Source organism: Mauremys reevesii, unplaced genomic scaffold (assembly GCF_016161935.1).
Source record: "Mauremys reevesii isolate NIE-2019 unplaced genomic scaffold, ASM1616193v1 Contig122, whole genome shotgun sequence".
Lineage (NCBI taxonomy): Eukaryota > Metazoa > Chordata > Testudines > Geoemydidae > Mauremys > Mauremys reevesii.
In genome coordinates, this window is record NW_024100741.1 from 95,943 (window position 1) to 118,054 (window position 22,112).

At 40.9% G+C, this 22,112-nt stretch overlaps 1 long non-coding RNA gene across 1 annotated transcript in view; it reads left to right on the forward strand.

Moving 5' to 3' along the window:
* Positions 1 to 9,816: 9,816 nt before the first annotated feature.
* The window catches only part of LOC120392908, a 47,456-nt gene continuing 35,160 nt past the window's right edge, over positions 9,817 to 22,112 (forward strand). Inside the window, exons 1-2 of the long non-coding RNA XR_005591818.1 lie at positions 9,817 to 9,969; positions 10,841 to 10,902. This is a non-coding gene — a long non-coding RNA (uncharacterized LOC120392908). The remainder of the gene's footprint in view (positions 9,970 to 10,840; positions 10,903 to 22,112) is intronic.

Below are 22,112 nucleotides of genomic sequence, written 5' to 3' on the forward strand. Positions count from 1 at the left end.
TTTAGAAACAAGGGTTCCAAAAAAGGAGAGACCTTGTAAAACAGAAAATGTTGATGCTCTGATGTATTTGCAGTTGTGTTAAAATTGAATACTGTGACGTTACATGTTGGGCAGTGTTTCTGTATGTGCTTGCATGCTAGGCAGCTCAGTAAGGCAGAACAAACTTGGGACTTAGCACCAAAAGAACGTTTTCCAGCACAACATTTATTTCAGCTGGGAAATGTTGATTCCTTGTAATTGAGACATTCCCTGGGAACATGTTCATCTCAATGAGATGTTGTTTGGTGGGCTTCCCCACCAAAATGGAAGAGTGGAAGAGTTCAAAGGTTGTTGTAGGAGAGTCACAGCCTTGCCACCCTCACTGCCGTCCTGCCTTCAGACCTGGGCTTGGAGGAAAGGAGCCACCAACCGTTCTGAAACTACAAGACATTCCCAAATGTGGAGGTGGTCACAGGGGTCAGAAGCCCTGAGCCTGGGCACCCAGAGATGTGGCTGAAGCAGAAGCTGCCAAGGCCAAAGCCCTGATCCCAATGACAGGCTGATGCAGTGCACTTGCTTCTGCACTGCCTCTGGAGGTGCATCTGATATCCCTACGGAGAGCATCCATACAGGGGAAGTCCTGTCCCAAATCCAGAAGACAAACAGCTAGGAGGCACCTACTGGGGTGCTCCTGCCTGAGGGGCTCCCAGCAGGACAAGGAGATCGGATTTCATGGGGCAGGGCTAATTCAATCTAGCCAAGAAAGGCACAACAAGAACCAATGGCTGTCAGCTGAAGCCTGAGAAATTCAAATGAAATGTAAGGCACACATTTTTGACAGTGAGAGACACTAGCCACTGGAACAAATTACCTAGGGGAAAGGTGGATTCTCTGTTTCCAGCTATCCTCACATCACAACTTGTTGTCATTCTGGAAAGTGCCTTTTAGTGAATTCCTACAAGCGATTGGGCTTAATATGGTGCTAAGTGTGTGAAATTTCATAGCCTGAGAAATAGAGGCCGGATTAGGCCATCAAATTGTTTCTCAACTGACACCTCTGTGAAAAACTCATTGTGGGGTGAGGAACAGACTCTGCTGTTTTACTGGGTAGCCTGCTTGCTCCCCAGAATCAATAATGACCAAGTGGGGAGATCTTGGGGTGCAACTCAAACATCGAACCGGGCTGGCCAGGGGCAGACATCAGGCCTGCAAGGGAAAGGTGAGTGTGGCAGTGACTTCACAAAGGCCTTTGGCAGGAATTCAGCCTATTGGGCAAAGACGATGAGGCGGATGTGACCTCACACAGCTCCCTTGACAACAGACAGGCAGGACAGGGATGGGGCAGGGGAAGCCTGAGACCCCTGTAGCCTGGTTGCAGCAAGCCTCCATCTTTGCTGTCTCTCTGTGAGGACCAAGGGGATTGGTGGGGAGGAGATACTTTGTGAGTTTTTTCATTTCTGTGTTTAGATTTTGTCGAAAGAAGTCATCACCTGTGTAGAAAGTAAGACAAAATATAGGCTCTGTGTACAAGATAGAGGATTCAAACCTGGGAACCACCAACTCTGAAAAGACTTGGGGTCATGGGGATAATCAGCTCCCATGAGTTCCCAGTGGCCAAAGGGGCAAATGTGACTCTTGGAGCCATACAAAGAGCAGAATCTCAAGTAGAAATAGAGAGGTTCCATATTTGTGTACTGAGCACTGGTGCAACCACTCCTGGAAAATTGTGTCCACTTCTGGTGTCCACAGTTTGAGACAGATGCTCACATTGGACAGGGTTCACAGAAGAGCCACATGAATGATGAAAGGATTAGCAAACACTCCTTGTGCTGACAGAGTACAGGAGCTCATTCAAAGAGAAGGGTAAGCGGTGAGCATAAGGGAAGAAATATTTACTAATGAGCTCTTCACTTTAGCAGATAAAGGTTAAGAGCAGACAATGGCTGAAAGTTGAAGCCTAGACCAATTCACACTAGAGAGAAAGCGCGCATTTTTAACCTCAGGGTTTGGAGCCATTCACCGAGGGTTGTGCTGGATCCTCCACAACTGGCCTTTTTTAAAAAAAATCAAGATTGTGTGATTTTCTAAACAATCTGCTTTAATTTCTGTGGGAATTATTTTCAGGGAAATTCAATGGCCGATGTTAAACAGAAAGTCAGACCAGAGTTGTTCCTTTTGGCCTTGGAATTTATGAATCTGTGACTCATGCGGGTGTTTGAAATTTGTCCTTTGGGCTTCCTCTTCCTCCTTTCCTCTTTTCTCATCTTCTCTTTCCTCTTATTCCATTTCTTCCTGCTGATCTTCTTCCTGGGATCAGGTAATGAAAGTCTGCATCATCATGGAAATGCACAAGAGGACTGAATTAAGGGTGCCCAGGGCAACACTTATTTGGACATTTGCTAACAAGAGAACGTAAAATTTCGTAACCTTTTAATCGTTTTTGAAAATCTTGACTTTGTATTTCCTAATTATTTTATGGTTTATTTTATTGATGAAAGCAAACGTAAGTAACGTTAAATGAAGGTTTTTTTGGTTTGTTAATTTCCCTATTTTTTTCTTAATATATAATAGTTTTTCTTTCTATGTACTGTTTAAACAATGAAGCTCTTACTCATCTGTTGTTTTCAGTATATATTTTATTGCCATTCTTATCTTTGTGACAGTCCCTTTTTCACCACTCAATGCTGTGTTTATCAGAGAATTGAAAGTAATTAAATTAAACTGTATTAAAACAAAACTCATTTTATGCAACTTCAGTTTCAGTGAAAGTTCTAAGCTATTACCCTGAATGTGCAAGGAGCAGATAAACAATATCCAACAAAAGCTGGAATTTTTCATCTTATTTTCACCTAGTCCCTACTAAGGAAAGTAGCAAACAATTGCCCTTTGTAAAGAAACACTGCACCGTACTACAGTACAAACCCAAATGAGCACAGCAGGAGGCTATCCTGGCTATCCACATCTGGCCCTGTTTCATTACAAGCTTCCTTTCTGTAATGATGTTCTGGTAATAAGGAGGCAATCAGTTGTCAAAGGTAGCTCATGCCATGGTAGCCAGGTTGCTAGTCATTTTCCCCAAGTATAAGAACATAAGAACGGCCGTACCGGCTCAGACCAAAGGTCCATCTAGCCCAGTATCTGTCTACTGACAGTGGCCAATGCCAGGTGCTCCAGAGCCAGAAGGGTACCCTGAAGTGACCTACCACAGGACAGGCCCAACAAAGAAAATAACAGAACGCCACTAGCCGTCACCTTCAGCCCCCAACTAAAACCTCTCCAGCGCATCATCAAGGATCTACAACCTATCCTGAAGGATGATCCTCACTCTCAGACCTTGGGAGACAGGACAGTCCTCGCTTACAGACAGCCCCCCAACCTGAAGCAAGCACACACCACACAACAACAATAATAACCAAGGAACCTATCCTTGCAACAAAGCCAGTTGCCAACTCAGTCCACATATCTATTCAGGGGACACCATCATAGGACCTAATCACATCAGCCCCACCATCAGGGGCTCCTTCACCTGCACATCTACCAACGTGATATATGCCATCATGTGCCAGCAATGCCCCTCTGCCATATACATTGGCCAACCCAGACAGTCTCTACAGAAAAGAATAAAATGACACAAATCAGACGTCAAGAATTATAACATTAAAAAACCAGTCGGAGAACACTTCAACCTCCCTGACGCTTGATTACAGACCTAAAAGTCGCAATTCTTCAGCAAAATAACTTTTCCAAAAAATTTCCCATGCTAATTTTTCCCTAGTGTTACTCACACCTTCTTGTCAACTGTTTGCTATCCTGATTATCACTACAAAAAGTTTTTTTCTCCTGCTGATAATATCCCACCTTAGGCAATGCCTGGGGTCCCATGCCAAGGGTCACTTCAATGCTAAGTTAAATGCTTCAGCCCCACCACCTGGGGCTCTGCATCAGACAAGGCTCACAAGCAAAACAGGCTCAAGTATCACACTGAAATGTAAGTACATTTATTTTCAACTGGTTTATTTTATAATTATATGTAAAAATAAGAAAGTATGCAATTGTTCAGCAACAGTGTGCTGTGACACTTCGGTATTTTTATGTCTGATTTTGTTAGCAAGTAGTTTTTAAGTGAGTGAACTTGGGTATGCAAGAAAATCAGACTCCTGAAAGGGATAATACGGTAGTCTGGAAAGGTTGAGAGCCACTGATCTAGTCCAGTCCCCTGCACACATGGCAGGAATAAGTATTATCTAGGACCGAGGTGTCCAATCTGTGGGTCTCGGAGCCACACGTGGCTCTTCAGAAGTTAATACATGTGGCTCCTTGCATAGGCACCGACTCCAGGGCTGGAGCCACAGGTGCCAATCTTTCCAAATGAGCCAGGGGTGTGCTCACTGCTCAACCCCTGAAGCTCTACCACAGGCCCTGCTCCCCACTCCATTCTCTTCTTCCCGCCCCTCCTCCTGAGCCGGCCGTGCCCCCTCACTCCTCCGCTTCCCTGCTCAGAGCCTGCTGCACGCCACTAAAACAGCTGGTCGGGAGTACGGGAGGAGTGGGGAGGCGCTGATCGGCTGCCAGTGGGTGGAGGCGCTGAAGTGTGGGGAAGGGGGAGCTGATGGGATGCCAAGCCAGACATTGTGGCTCTTTGGCAAATGTACATTGGTAAATTCCTGGCTCTTCAGGCTCCGGTTGGCCACTACCCTGATCTAGACCATCCCGACAGGTGTGCTTCTGTCTAGCCTGCTCTTTAAAAATCTCCAATGATAGACATTCCACAAACTTCCTGGGCAATTTATGCTGCTAATGCTTAACCACCCTGAGTTTGGAATTTTCCTAATACATCCAACCTAAAAACCACCCATGCTGCAATTTAAAACCCATTGGCTTCTTGTCCTATCCTAACAGGTTAAGAAGAACAATTTTTCTCCCTTCTCCTTCTAACAATCTTTTTTATACTCTGAAAATTGTTATTTCTCTCAGTCTTCTCTCCAGACTAAACTAACTCAATTTTTAAACCTCCCTCATAGGTCATGTTTTCTAGACCTTTAATCATTTTCATTGTTCTTTCTATACTTTCTACAATTCTCCACATCTTTCCTGAAATGTGGTGCCCAGAACTGACACAATACTCAGTTGAGGCCTAACACTGGTCTACAATTTTTTGAGAAATCGTCTGCTTCAGAGATAAAATGTGGTATTTATTATGTATTTTGATGTGCTGAATTCAAATATGACAATTAAAATAACTGATTGGCTACTGTTTTAAGTTATTTAAGTTTTTACATTTTATGTCTATGTATATTGTGTAGATAGTAGAGTTTTAATCATAAATTGTAAATCTCTAGGTCTTTTCATGTGTTTATGGTTGCTTTACATGATAATATTTACCTGTCCTGTTTATGTAACACTTTAAAAATCAGCAAAAGGGTTAGTATAACTAAAATTTATTATGAAACAAAAGGCAAAAACTATTATGTACATAGTTTAGTCCTATTCAGTGTCTACTCGGCACTTCTTGGCTTGTCTCTTGTATTCATTAAATGGAGCATCTCTTTCACTGTCCAGCAATAGTCTGCAAGCATTGATGGGCCCCATTTGCCCTGATAGTGTTTCTCCATTGTTGCAATGTCCTGGTGAAATCGCCACAGTGCTCACGCTCACTGCTCCGCAGTTTGGTGGCAGAAAAAAAATCTAGATGAGAGTGCAAAAATGTATCTTTAGTGACATGTTGCAACCAAGGCTTTTGTGTGCCTTGAGGAGGTTTTTCCACCAACAACCTGTAGTTGTCTGCCTTGTTGTTTCCGAGAAAATTTATTGCCACTAACTGGAAGGCTTTCCATGCCGCTTTTCCTTGCCACGCAGTGCATGGTCAAATGCATCATCTCAAGAAGTTCACGAATCTGAGGACCAACAAAGACACCTTCCTTTATCTTAGCTTCACTTAACCTTGGAAATTTTCCACGGAGGTACTTGAAAGTTGCTTGTGTTTTGTCAATGGCCTTGACAAAGTTCTTCATCAGACCCAGCTTGATGTGTAAGGGTGGTAACAAAATCTTCCTTGATTCAACAAGTGGTGGATGCTGAACACTTTTCCTCCCAGGCTCCAATGACTGTCGGAGTGGCCAATCTTTCTGATGTAGTGGGAATCTCTTGCACGACTATCCCATTCGCAGAGAAAACAGCAGTACTTTGTGTATCCAGTCTGCAGACCAAGCAAGAGAGCAACAACCTTCAAATCGCCACAAAGCTGCCACTGATGTTGGTCATAGTTTATGCACCTGGAATTGATGGCAAAACATTGCCATTATGCAGTAAAGCAGCTTTAAGACTCGTCTTCGATGAATCAATGAACAGTCTCCACTATCTGATCGTGGAACGATGTTGAGGGTTGCCATCACACCATCGATGTTGTTGCAGGCTACAAGATCACCTTCCATGAAGAAGAATGGGACAAGATCCTTTTGACGGTCACGGAACATGGAAACCCTAACATCACCTGCCAGGAGATTCCACTGCTGTAGTCTGGAGCCCAACAGCTCTGCCTTACTCTTGGGTAGTTCCAAATCCATGACAAGGTCATTCAGTTCACCTTGTGTTATGAGGTTTGGTTCAGAGGAGGAGGATGGAGAAAATGTGGGTCCTGTGACATTGATGGTTCAGGACCAGAAGTTTCATCCTCTTCCTCTTCTGACTCAAGTGAGAATGATTCTGGTGCATCAGGAACCGCAGTCCTTCTCCGTGGGGTACTGGGCGTATAGCTGATGGAATGTTTGGATAATGCACAGTCCACTTTTTCTTCTTTGACACACCTTTCCCAACTGAAGGCACCATGCAGAAGTAACAATTGCTGGTATGATCTGTTGGCTCTCTCCAAATCATTGGCACTGCAAAGGTATAGATTTCTTTCCTGTTCAACCACTGGCGAAGATTTGTTGCACAAGTGTTGCAGCATATGTGTGGGCCCACCTCTTGTCCTGATCTCTAATTTTGCAGCCAAAATAAAGGTGATAGGCTTTCTTAACCATAGAGGTTATACTGCGCTTTTGTGATGCAAAAGTCACTTCACCACAAACATAGCAGAAGTTATCTGCACTGTTCACGCAAGTATGAGGCATCTCTGCTCACTTTGGCTAAACAGAAACGTGTCCCTTTGCAAAATCAAACACTGACAAATAAGAGAGCATGACACTGTATGATTTCTAGAGCTGATATAGGGCAATTTGTTCAGCAGAGTGATGTAAGCTTCTGTTATGATTGCATCATCCATGACTTCTAGGAATAACATGATGCAATTCATATCACGTATGACGTAATACCAGCTTCAGATTGCATCATTCATTGTTTTGCCTAAAACGCAAGTACTGTCCAAACCCAGTCATAGATTTATTCATAGATCCAGTCAAAGATGTATTTTAGTCATTTCTGGTTTAAACTGAGATCCCTTCCCTTTATAACTCACTTATCGTCCGCTATTCCCAAGTCAAGGGTCGTATATACTGACCCAATAGCATAACTTGAAAACTAGAGCCAATCAACAATTTTCAGCATCATTTTCGTTCTCAGTGACCCAGAATTAGTAAAGTTTGACGACATTTATTTCAGAAGCATTTCGCCTGTAGAGCAGTGTAATCAGAGTGGAGTAGAGTGGAAGAGTTACTTCTCGTGTCTTGCTTACAACACTCCTGCTAATACATCCCAGCATGTTTCCTTTTTTTGCAATAGTGTTACACTGTTGACTCACATTTAGCTTGTGCTCCACTATGACCCCCAGATCCCTTTCTGCAGTACTCCTTCCTAGGCAGTCATTTCCCATTTTGTATGGGTGCAACTGATTGTTCCTTCCAGTCAAGGCTCTGGAGTGGTGTACACTCTAGTGGGAACACACACTTCTGCCCTTCCTTTATCCACCCTGCAGAAAAAACATATCCCCTTTTGCCCCATCTTCTCCAACTTGTCCTTGTTCTAGTCCTGTCTCCTTCCTGTCCTGCTTTCCCCTCCCCACTGCCCCCGACCCCCAGTCCTATTTTCCTCATGTAACCACTTCCCATCTCCACTCCTCAGGCATCTCAGCCCAGTCCCAGACCCCACTTATTGGCTCCTCATCTGATCTGTCTCTCCCCCACACCCTGACCTCCAGTCACTCTCTGCCTTCCCTATACAATTCCTCATCCCCACTGACTTCCAACCTCAATCTCCCTCCCCAGGCTCCTCATCCAATCTCAGTATCCCCCCAAAGCTCCATGTCCCAGTCTCCTTTCCCAGGCAGTTGCAGTTCTTCCCCCACACACTGACTCCTCAGAAAATCTGGTTTTTTTTCTCCTCCAACCTCCCGCCCCCTGGTTCTCAGTTCCAGTCTCCCCCGAGCTCCTCATCTGATCTCATTTCCTCCACCACAAATCTACTGGCTGCCTGTCCCCCATTTCCCTGCCACATTTCCAGTCTCCTTGCTCAGCCAGATCCAGTCTGCCCTTAGTAGGCTTCTTCTCCAGAGGCTGGCAGAGCTAATTCCCAGAAGATACCAGCAGGAGGCGCCACAGGGGTGAGTCCCACATCGCTACACTATCCCTTAGTCTTTTAATCTGAAAAATATAGAAGGATTTTTTATTTTAAAAATTCTTTGGTTTCAACTGACAAATATTTATCCTCCTCATATTATACCAGCTAAAATGATAAGCTGCTTCCAGTAAAGACACGCTCGAAAGTGCAAGCCTGTTCCGGACTGCACAGCCAGAATGAGGTACATGTTAGACAGAGACATATGGGGGCAGAATTATGAGTTATATATTGACTCTACTTTCTGTAAAGGTGTGCTTATGTTGACCCCCCCCCCCAATCCATACCTGTTCCAGCACCCACAGTTGTGAAAATACCACTCCCCTGATCAGAGATTCTCCAATTTTCTTCGAAAGCAGTTTATTAACTCCAGTTTAGAGTTTATTAACTGGAAGAGTTGTGGTTTCTCATGCTAACCAAGACCTACACTCTTATAATCATTATGAAATTATCAATAACAACTTTAATCTGTAGGTTAAAAAACCTGCTGGTAAACAAAATACCATGCATATTTTTCATTTGTTTCTTTCTCCAAATGCCCTACCCTATGTCACAGATCAATGGTCTGAAAATTTCAGTTTAAAAAAACAAAACATAGCTCCATCAGTAATGGTGTCAGAATAATCCGAGGTCAACATCTGCTATTTTCTCCCTCCTTCATATCCCCTAACTGCAAAGTTTATTGCAAAGTTTTTAAATATTTAGGAATCAATTTTGTATGCAAACCTTTACTCATATTAGCAGTCTGATTGATTTCAAAGGATCTACTCATGTAAGTAAGGAAGACTCACAAGTAAGACTTTGTTGGGTGAGGTCCTGTATATAGAGATATTTTTAAGCTTTCCCAGTTATAAGATGGATGCATTTTACATACACTGAAAAAAACTATACTTTTTCAAGGGTACTTTTGCAGTTCCAGTGGTCTAGAGAAATATAACAAATAATCATCTTATATTTCCTATTAACCTGAAACACACATTTATCCCAAGTATCAGAGGGGTAGCCGTGTTAGTCTGGTAGAAATTGTAAAAGCAAAGAGTTTGTGGCATCTTATAGATTAACAGATGTTTGGGAGCATGAGCTGTGGATGAATACCCACTTCGTCAGATGCATCCGACAAAGTGGGTATTCATCCACGAAAGCTCATGCTCCCAAACGTCTGTTAGTCTATAAGGTGCCACAAGACTCTTTGCTGCTTTTACACATTTATCCCAAGTTCTCTCACAGATATGTAATAATCATAGTATTCTAAACAGAATGTTATATTATCAAAACTCTGTTAAGAGAACATTAAGTTATCTTCTAGCATGCACTCAAGTACAAGCCACTCCAAAAGCAAGGTGAGGTGCGTGATGGGCTTGGCCCTGTCCCCCACTCACAAGCCAGCAGCAGTAGCTATCCCTGGAGGGGAAGAGCAGCTGCACTCTGCTAAAAGGTGCTGCAGTAAGTATCCCACCATGTGGATCTGAGAGACTGAGTACACTTGATACATTTCTTCCCGGAGCAGGCATGCTTCATTCAGTGAGCAAACTTTTAGTAGATTTTAAAGGTTTCTTAAGTAGCATGCACCCAAGTTAGCTACACATGCAGGCAGAGTGCCATCTACCTGCCTATGGATTGTTGGTAGATTGTTATTAAAAATAGGACTGAGTTGTTTTTTAAAATCTATTGCAGATACACAATGTACAATTCCCAAAGGCTCATCATTTGGCCAAATCATAGACATTTTTCACCAGGTCATTCCGACACATTTCACCAAGGGCTCTTCTCCTTAATTTTCTACTTTCTAATCACATCTCTCTATTAGAACTGTTGAAAAGGTCAGACAATTTTTATAATGGGAAAGGTACTTTTTGCTCTCTCTCAAAAACAACATTGTTTTTGATGAAGCATTTCAAAAATATCCATCCTAAGACAAAGTCATGGCTGAAACATTTCAACCCAACAGATAAACATTATAAGTGTCTGAAAACAGGAGGTTTAAATGGCAACTTTAGCTAAAGCTGATGCTAGCACTCCTGTTATATTTAGTGTATGTCTTCACTAGCAATGTTAAAGCGCTGCCGTGGCAGCACTTTTATGTGGCTGTGTAGATGCAGCAGCAACGCTGGGAGAGGGCTCTCTCAGTGCTGTAAAAAAACCACCCCCCACGAGGGGAGTGGCTCCCAGTGTTAGTGCACTGTCTACACTGCCATGTTACAGTGCTGAAACTTGCAGCACTCAGGGGGATGTTTTTTTCACACCCGTGAGCGAGAATGTTGCAGCGCTTTAAAGTGGTAGTTTAGACAAGGCCTAAATACCTTTTTTCCCACAGGCACTGCACCATACTGCTACAAGTAACAGCAATATAGAAAATGATGGCCTAAAGAACACAAGGTTTGATCCTATATCATTGAAGTTATCAGTACAGTAGACATTGACTTTAACGGAGCTAGATCAGGCAACAGAGGTGAAACCCAAAACATGAAAGATAGCTGAAATGTAAATGTCTCCCACAAGATCCGTTTTCTTGTTTGCAGAAGTGCCTTCTTCAGGAATAAAATATGGATGTGATATGTTTCTAGACCTCAATTTAGCCAAGGTTGAAATCTTGCCAGCCCAGTTAAACAGCCATAAAATTGGATTTGACAGTACAGATACTAATCACAAAAGAGTACGACTGTTATGATACTTATGAACTTGCTGGATTCTAACTAGATCAAAGTGCCAGAAGGGGTTACTCAGCACCTTGATGAAACAGGATGAGAGACCGGGTTAACCTAACTAGGCCTTTAAAAAAACAAGTATTGTGGAAGCCCTGCAGAATTCCAGCTGTCACTCATTGCAAATTCAGGAGTCATTTAATGTCACCACTGCTGTAGGTGGGCAGGAGCTGAACTCCAGCAATTTCACAACTTTACTTTTTCTGAAATAAAAGCCCCTTCCTCTTTCACTTGAATGTGAAAATGGCGCTTGGATTAAAGGTATGAAACAAAATGTCAAACAATACTCTTTGTAAGGGAGAAGAAAAGGGGCGGGGGACGAAGAGAGAGAGAGAGAGAGAGAGAGTGTGTGTGTGTGTGTGTGTGTCAGAGAGAGAGTTGTTGCATCATGACAGATACTCCCCCATGTTTCTATGTGATGCTCGTCTCCTTTCAGAAGCTGATTACCCTTATACTGGGATTTTATTAAAATATTTTTATTTTGGGATAAATTCAGGTGAGGGTCAACAAATCAGACACTAATCTGATTGTAGTCAGAACGCCTCACTGCTCAACTTTAGTTTGTGTTATGCAGTGTTGTTGTAGTTGAATGGGTCCCAGGACATCAGAAACACAAGGTGGGTGAGGTAATAACATTTATTGGATCAACTTCTGTTGGTCCAATAAACGATATTACCTCACCCATCTTGTCTCTTTAGTTTGCACTGTCCTTTTCAGCAGGGAGGCAGCCAGATATTGCATAGGGAAAGCAGTCTAGAAACATATTGAATGATGATGATGATGATTGATGATGAGTGGTATGGACATGCACTGTTTCACATGGACAGGTCTTTCTTCTATGTACAAAATGACTGAGTCACAATTGCTTAAAAGTGCTGGCAGCATCTGTTTCCTCACATCTCAGTGTGATATATGTGTAGTAGTCAAGTGATCTCAATACACTGGTCAAAAGGGTTAATTGTCCTAGAATGTGAAGGAGAAAGTGTGATAGTATGAGGGGAAAGTGGTCACTGAGGCAACATACATTACTGAATCAATGGCCAGCAATTGAAGAACAGACTCACACAGCAGGCAGCTAATGATGAGACAAAGATTACAGCTAGCCATGTCTTGCTGGTATGAGCATCAACTTACACATAACAGTGCTGATGTTGTACAAAACACAGAGCAGAGGGGCCACAGTGGTAAGACTAGTAATAGAGAGGGAGGGAGAAAGACTGGGAAAATAAATTGTATAAGCTCAGATAATATTAATTCACCAGACTAATTCCTTTAAATTCTAGGCTGGGATTTATTTGAGCTGTACTTGGGACTTTAATGCTTTTTTGTCTTAGATGAGCTCTCTGTTGCATAGCAGTCCATAAAATTTAAGGCTTTTTTTTTCTTTTTTTTTTTTTTTTTCAAGTTTACAGTGTCTACCCTTATTGTCATGTTCATGGGGCCAGTAACACACATTCAGCTATGACTGTTGAACCTATAAAAAATGTGTCATGTTGAATTGTGAAGATGAAGTATAACACAGTGAGATATGTTCAGCTTCCTAATGCCTTAAGAATATTATGTTCACTGTATAGTTATCACACACTCATTTCTGCGAGGCATGCTGTTTCTTGTACATGTCAGCTGAAACGACAGGAGCTCTATTCAAAGACAGATGATGCACCTCCTGCTGTGCTAGCAAACAGACACTCAACGAGACTTGACTTTCACTGCTAACAGGCATGGACATGGAACTTTGTATATGAAGCCTCAAACTGAATGAATGTGTTGAGAAGCCCAAATCTTCAGACTCCAAGCAGGAGTCTCTGCTTCTTAGTCAGCCAGCTCAAAATGTCTCAGTTGGCCTTGTTCTTTCCAGATCTTTAATGCAAACTGTGAATCCAGGAAAGACTTGAAATATGCAGAGATATAACCTGACTACAGATAAAAGACTTTGTAACCTCTTGGAGATCAAATAGCCTTTGTTTAATAAACTAAGTGATTTAAATCCCTATTAAAGACAGATTTAAGGGGTCAGGAGACAGAAGAAATTCACTTTGGTGTTACAACCTGGTGCTTTTAAATGCCAACATAACTGGAATAAGTAAAATACTGTGTGTATTGAACTATGAGTATTCCTTTATAGTAGGGCTGTTGATTAAATCACAGTTAACTCACACGATTAACTAAAAAAAATAATCACTGTTAAAAAAATTAATCGTGATTAATCGCAGTTTTAATTGCAATGTTAAACAATAGAATACCAATTGAAAATTATTAAATATTTTGGATGTTTTTCTACTTTTTCAAATATATGGATTTCAATAATAACACAGATACAAAGTGTATGCTGCTCACTTTATATTATTTTTATTAAATATTTGCATTGTAAGAGTGATAAACAAAAGAAATAGTATTTCAATTCACCTCATAGAAGTACCGTAGTGAAATCTCTATCATGAAAATGCAACTTACAAACGTAGATTTTTTTTTGTTACATAACTGCACTCAAAAACAAAACAATGTAAAACTTTAGAGCCTACAAGTCCACTCAGTCCTACTTCTTGTTCAGCCAATCGCTAAGACAAACAAATTTGTTTACATTTACGGGAGATAATGCTGTCTGCTTCTTATTTACAGTGTCCCTGAAAGCGAGAACAGGCATTCACATGGCACTTTTGTAGCCAGCATTGTAAGGTATTTACATGCCAGATATGCTAAACATTTGTATACCCCTTCATTCCAGAGGACGTTTCCATGCTGACAATGCTCGTTAAAAAAATAATGCATTAATTAAACCTGTGACTGAATTCCTTGGGGGGAGAATTGTATGTCTCCTGCTCTGTGTTTTACCTGCATTCTGCCATATACAGTATTTCATGTTATAGCAGTCTCGGATGATGACCCAGCATGTTGTTCATTTTAAGACCACTTTCACTGCAGATTTGACAAAATGCAAGGAAGGTACTAATGTGAGATTTCTAAAGATAGCTACAGCACTCAACCCAAGGTTTAAGAATCTGAAGTGCCTTCCAAAATCTAAGCGAGAGGAGATGTGGAGCATGCTTTCAGAAGTCTTAAAGAAGCAACACTCTAATGCAGAAACTACAGAATCTTAACCACACAAAAAAGAAAATCAACCTTCTGCTGGTGGCATCTAACTCAGATAATGAAAATGAACATTCATCAGTCTGCACTGCTTTGGATAGTTATTGAGCAGAACCCATCATCAGCATGGACGCATGTCCTCTGGAATGGTGGGCGAAGCATGACAGTGCATATGAATCTTTAGCATGTCTAGCATGTAAATATCTTACAACACTGACTAAAACAGTGCTATGCAAACACTGTTCTCACTTTCAGGTGACACTGTAAACAGGAAACAGGCAGCATTGTCTCCTGCACATGTAAACAAACTTGTTTGTCTGAGCGACTGGCTGAACAAGAAGGTAGGACTGAGAGGACTTGTAGGCTCTAAAGTTTTACATTGTTTTATTTTTGAATGCAGTCATTGTTTGTGCATAATTCTATATTTGTAAGTTCAACTTTCATGATAAAGAGATTACACTACACTAGTTGTATTAAGTTAATTGAAAAATACTATTTCTTTTATTTTACAGTGCAATTATTTATAATAAAAAGTGAGCACTGTACACACTTTGTATTCTGTGTTGAAATTGAAATCAATATATTTGAAAATGTGGAAAACGATTTAATCGCGCAATTAATCGTGATTATTTTTTTAATTGTTTGATACCTCTACTTTATAGTTAGCATAATGGCTTGAAGTGGATCCAGCTGATCAGCTTAAGTCATTAATTGGAAGTCTGCTCTGTTCCGATCAAGAAGACTGAATGGAAACGGTGTGGGGATTTTGGCTTATTGTTTCTGAAGTTAAACTGAGGCATAAAACACATCTATTACGTTACTTCAGATATTATATATGGGGTCCGCAAACAGCAGTGCTGAAACAATTTTTATAGTGGGTGTGCTGAGAGCCATTGAACCAAACTACAAACCCTGTATATAATAGAAACCATTTCAAACCGAGGGGTGCAGCAGCACCCCCAGCACCTATGCCTGCAAACCTTAATCAGTCATTATGGAGGAAAAACTGTCATTTAAATCAAAAGAGTTTTGCTTCAGAAAAGACCATAGGTTTTAGCCCCCTTCATGTATGCATTACCTATGTGCGACCACCTAATGTCCGGTGGATGAGCATCTGTCGAAATGCTGCTGAGAAGCAGTGTCATCCAGAGGCGTTGCTGCCAAAATGCCGCTGATTTTCGACAGCATTTCGGCAGCGATGCCTCTGCTTCTCAGCGCATTTCGGTGGCGACGCCTATTGACATTGCCGCTTCTTGGCGGCATTTCAGCGGATGCTCGTCTGCCGGCCACGGTCCTCGGTGGCTTGTTGTCTGGCGTCTGCCAAACAAAAAAGGTTGGGGACCACTGTCCTAAAGGATTTGTTCTCAAAGAGGCAACTGAGAGAAAGAAGCCTAGCATTTTGGCTTCTTCTGGACCTCTACAAGAGGATCTTTATAGTATTCTCAATAGTTTATATAATTTGAATAAATCACTGAGTCCAACTGAGTCTTTGCCTAATTATCTCATTCCACTATATCTTTTCAGTCACTATTATCTATACAATTATGTACATTAATAATCAACTCTATTACAGAATAAGCGTCTACTCTATAGATATGTTTTATGCTAGAAAATATAGCTACGGGGCCTGATTCTATTATCATTTATAGTGGTGTGAATCAGGAGTAACTCTATTGAAGTGAATGGAGTTACACTGGTTTAAATTGGGTGTAAATTTGAGGAGCACAAACCCGAATAAGGAGAGTATTTTACAGAGCAATATTTAGCAAGTGTATTCCATGTAATCAGTGTGAATTGGAATCTTTTTTTCTTAGGAATATATTTTAACATATTTACTTCAGGGTATGTCCTTTCTTGTAGCTCCCAGGTTCTGTTTTGAAATTAAATTTTATTTTATTTTATTTTATTTTGCATTTAGAGAGTCACACACTTTAAAATTAAACTGAACATTCAAGAAAATCTCACAGCACTCATTGCATATCCTTAGGTTCTCAGACAGGAAAAGGGAATGTTTCAATACCTTCTACAAATCTGAGCTTGAACTTGATATAATTTAAGTACAGCTTTAAAAAAACAGCAGTTGAAAGCACTGAAGAATGAGATAAGCAATACTTGATGTTATCTGTGACAGGAAGAGTCTATCTACATTTTCATACAAAAATGTCTCATTTATTTTTAAAACATTCAGAGACAGATGGGTTTTCTTTCATTTTTCTGTTTCCCTGCAAATTGACTGGCCTGCTTTTTCTAGGCATGTCATCGGGAAAGGTAATGTATTTACAGACTGAGGTATTGGGGAAAATGATGCAAATGAGGAGAACTGAAGTAAAGCTGAGCTTTTTCTTCCATTTGCTATTCAAGACATTTGACTTGAAAAAAAGCTGCCACCACTCTTGCAATCCACTGAAATCCTTGCTTACAGGTCAGTACTGGTGTTCAATAGTCCACATCTGGCATTACTCAGAATACAATCTTTGTGGGGCAGGAAATCCAGATCTGAAATACCTTTGAAAAAGTATGGAAGAGGGCTCTGGCATTCTCACTTGAAAATGTAACATGATGATGTAAACAAAGGGATGGATTTTGCCTCACCCTTACAAAAGTGCAAGCAACCTTCCTCCTCCTCTTCACATCTCTACACAGAAGCAAGCCACAACTGCAACCTGTAGGTACTCCTGAAGGGAGATGGGACAACACTGCATCCTTCAAAGGAATGGAGCAGTAGATATGCTCCCCAAGAGTTCAGGAGACATCATTCCTCCTTGAGGTTCTGAAATGCTCCAATAAGATCTGTACACCTCTGCAATTCCTTCAGCAAAATCTTAGATAATATTAAGAGGAAAGTTTCTTACTGTACAGCCAAAGAAACACACAGTCCAAAGTATCAGAGAGGGGAGAGACGCATATCACTTTATCCAATATTCTGCCAGTGGAAGATATGACTCCATACTACATACATATTCTCAAGTTCTTTATGCAGTCTAGTTTTAAACATCTCACGTGATAGGACGTCTATCCCTTACCTTAAAATACTATTTTAGAATAAGAGACCTTATTAAGAAGTTTTTTTTAAATGCTCAAGCTCGCCATAAACCTTGATGACCAAAGGGGTATAATAAGCCAGGCTGGCATAAGGGAGTAGCGAGCAGGGCAACTGCCGGGGCTCCACACCACAGGGGGGCCCCACGCGACTGGGGCTCGGGCTTTGGCTTTTGCCCCACATGACCAGTGCTCAGGCTTCGGCTTCAGAAACATTGCGGAAACCCAATGTGTGAGCAGGTAAGGGAGAGATGGGGGTGTGCGCGCACTCGCTTGTTTCTGCTCTGGGCCCCAGTGAGTATATAGCCAGCTCTGATAACAATAAAATTTTGTTTCTATTTCTTTGGTCTCCAGTAAAATCTCCCACTTGCTCCTTGGTGTTTATGTGGGTTACATTTATGTCCTTCAAATAGCTGCAGAGAAGCTGTCAATGTAGCCCTCTTTAGTCATCATTTAGCCAAGTTACATATTTTGATTTTTATAATATTGTCTCCTAAATCAATCTCTCCAGCTCCTATTCTGAATTCCCTCCAAGAGCTGTCAACAGATTTTATCTCCTATCAGATCATTTGAGATAAATAGGGTTCATATATTTGATCATTCCCTATATGTTCTTGGAAGTTGGTGAGGGACAGGACTTCCTAAATTAACACAAAACTGCATCAATATCATCTTTGTAATTGGCATTTAAAGATCTATCAATTCTGTCAGTGCACCCATGCATCGAGCTATCATTTTTAGAGAGCCCATTCCAATAGAATTTTTTTAGTTTCTCTTTGAGTTTCTGTTTTTGTTCTAGATGAATGGCTCTTTATTGAGGTCACAGGGTATTAAGAGGATTTTTTGTATCAACTCAGCAGTTTGTTTAGTTGTTGGGCAATGTTGCCTTTTTGATCATTTTGGTTATCTTTATTTACAGACCATTGTATTTTAATACTAGGTTGTGATTGGAGACAAACGAAGAAATGCTCAATCTCTGATGTGAGCAGGTATCTTTCCCCAACTGCTATAACAAAGTCCATACACTGTGTAGAGCAGTGGTTCTCAATCCACGGCCTATAGGCCGCTTACAGCCAACTCAGCACACAGCTGTGGCCCATGTGACATCCTCAAGGCCATACAAATAGTATATGGATTGTGTGGATGCGGCCCACGATGGTACATAGGTTGAGAACCACTGGTGTAGAGTCAGAAGCTAACCCCATTTCTAGGCTCCAACATCATTAACAAAAATTCGTAATTTAGCTCAAGCTGTCTCCCTTGGGCTGCCTGCGCCTACATTTCCTATCATGAGGCTGCTCAGGCCACAAGAAGAGTTTTTGTAGGATTTGGGGAGTTTGAGCTTGACATTGCCATGCTAGGTTACGTGAACCAGTGGTTCTCAGCCAGAGGTACACGTAACCCTAGGGGTATGCAGAAGTCTTCCAGGAAGTACGTCAACCTTTCTAGATATTTGCCTAGTTTTACAACAGGCTACCTAAAAAGCACTAGAGAAGTCAGTACCAAACTAAAATTTCATACAGACAATAACTTTATACTGCTCTACATAATATACGCTGAAATGTAAGTACAATATTTATATTCCAATTGATTTATTGTATAATTATATGGTAAAATGAGAAAGCAAGCAATTTCTCAGTAATAGTGTGCTGTGACACTTTTGTATTTTTATGTCAGATTTTGTAAGCAAGTAGGTTTTAAGTAAGGTGTAACTTGAGGGTGGGGGGGATGCAAGACAAATCAGACTCCTGAAAGGGATACAATTGTCTGGAAAGGTCGAGAACCACTGTTTTATTTTTGTACAGGCACTTTCTCTTGCAAACTACTGGAAACGGGAGGGATAGCTCAGTAGTTTGAGCATTGGCCTGCTAAACCCAGGGTTGTGAGTTCAATCCTTGAGGGGGTCATTTAGCAATCAGGGGAACTGTCAGGGACAGTACTTGGTCCTGCTCTAGTGAAAGCAGGGAGCTGGACCCAATGACCTTTCAAGGTCCCTTCCAGCTCTATGAGATAACTATATCTCTTTATTATATTATAATCCTTATTTAAGCCACTGTAATATGTCAGTGTGGATTTCAAATAAAAATGATAGCCTGGAAGAAGGCTATTCATAATGTAATGTTTGGTTCTAGCCAAAAATTACATAGAATATTTAATTTTAAAAGAACACTTTAACCTAGACATTTTGTTTAAAGCAGCAACAGAAATGCAAGAGGATTATCAAAGAAAATCAGCATTAAGATTGTTTACTTGTTGAAGATATGCCTGTTGTACACCCTGCAGGCTTCATATTAGAGCATTCCTCTAAAATGTAAGCATGTGCCTATATTAGCACAAATCAAACAGGTTCAGATTTACCTTGAAGGGAAATAATAGCAAATCAACTCAAAAAACCCTTTGGGCTATAGAAATAATGCAGCAGTAAACACCCATCTGTCATCTAATTCTACCTATTCTACCTAATTCTGCATTAAGATGGGCATGTTAGCCATTTGAATCCCAAATGACATCTGATCTTGAATAAATAATTATTGCTTTCCTGTTCCCATGGGTCTGAAAATCGGGAGTCCAATTTTCAGAGGTGCTGATAACTCATACTCTGATTTAAGTCAATGAGAGCTGCAGGTGCTCAGCACTTCTGAAAATCAATTTTAATAAAAAGGGACAGAAACAAAACAATCAGAAGGTAGAATCCTTTTAGAACAGCTATGTAAATTGTAATCTCATGGTACTATTAAATAAAAGGAATTCTTTATTTACATATTTGATTTGCTTGTATTTTAAATTATGAAAAAAACAACTTGCATTTGAACTATAGTTTTGAAATTATTATACAAAACACAAATGGGCTTAATGTGTGACATTTCCTAACAGATTATCACCCTCCATCTATATAAAGAAATGCTAAGAATTGCTGTTCCATCAAACACTTGAATTTACACAAACAGCTCTCTGAATACTTTAGAAATCATTTTCAGTTGGCACTTTTAGAAAAAATACTTCAAAACCGAGTTAAGTTATGCTGTAACTTGAGTGACTGCAACATCTGACCCCCAAAAAGCCCAACCATATTTTTCAAGTGTCAATCTACGTGCCAAATATGAATTTCCTAACCTTCAGCTTTAAAGAACCACAGCAAAAAGGTTAGAGTCAAGACTATAGTGCATTTTGTGAAGAGATATCATAGATTCAGAGATATCAGAGAGGGAAAAGACTTGTTTAAGAGACATTGCTGAAATAAAATCATATTTAGATGAAGTTTCCTCTCCTGTTGCTAACATTATTTTAAATAATTGAAACTGAGAGAAAAATTTACACTAGTTTACTTCACATTATTGATGCTTTTGTATTTTGTTAGAAATGAGCCTGCACTGGGCTCTGAACTTCCTAGCTAATCCTTCTCTATAATGGGCTGAATGAATTTTGGGAACCTTCACATCCTGATCCAAACCCTGTAGCCTGGAGCTCTCTCTACATGAAGTTACTCTGAGCCACCACATGCCCTCTGCATGGGATTAGCTAAACACTTAAAAGGAAACAAATCAATTTAAAAACCACACTGTTGTCTGAAAATGTTTCATCTACCACTGTTACACCCAACACCGAATGTCACTAACTAGAAGAGACTCAAGAGAAGAAGTATTCCTTTTTTTTCTCCCTAGTTTGCTTCCTTTGTGCATTTGACAGCGGTTTATATATAGACAGCAACACTGTTTCCTTTTTTGGTTTGGGTCTTTAAACACAGCAACCGGGGAGAGGGATTTTTGTTTTTTTTGTTTTTTGTTTTTTTTTTTTTTTTAAGGAAAATGCAAATGTAAAATCACAAAACTTTGCAGGGAAGCTCCAGAGCACGGCAGAACAGAATACATCGCGCTCACACATACGCACACACACAATGTACCAGACACTTACAGTGGGAGTCAGCAAGCATAAACAGGAAGTGCTTGCACTCAGGGGGAATGATAGGTGGGTAGAAAGTGGGATGCTTCATCCCAAGTACTCTGCTCTGTAATGGCTCCCAAGATCTGTGTCTTCATATACAAAGCGATGCACAAACATGCACAAGCTATTTCTCCTACAGGCTATGAAAGATGAGAGAGGTTGATGTTATTTCTACTTTTAAAATTCCTGAAAGGCATTCAGATGATGTTGTCATGAGAACTGTATAAAGTACTTGCACAGATCAGACAGACAGATCTGCTTCAGCAGACAATCACCCTATGCTAATGCTCTCAATACAGTCACTTTTCAGAACAGATCTGTAGCTGGTGTAAATCAGTGTCGCTCTACCAACTAAGGCTCTGGCCCTTCATATCTGAAAACTTGATGCTTCCTGAGCTCCTTTTCTTGACACGACACTTAGCTCATGAAACAAGAGTTCATCATAAATCTTCATACATCAAGTATCACTGTGTTGCTTGCCGATGGCATGCCCTAGGGGTTAGGCCAAGCCTTTGCACTCACCCAGCCTCTGGTCTGAAATGTCCAGGCAATCTGGTCATTAAAGGTTCAGCACTCTGGCTGAGTCCTGGAGAGTCCACTCCTCCGGGTTGTTAACAAACCCAAAAAAGAAATTAACACTAATGAACAGTCCAGTGGGCTTGGTAAGGCTCTCTTTCTTCAGAGGACTTCTGGTAAGTTGTGGCCCCAACCACCAAAAGTGGGTCAGCACTGGGCTTTCCTCTGTTCCTTCAGGGAAAGAGCCATCAGGCAGCAGTCATCTAAGAAGTTCTTGCCCTCTGCCAGCCCGTTATCAGA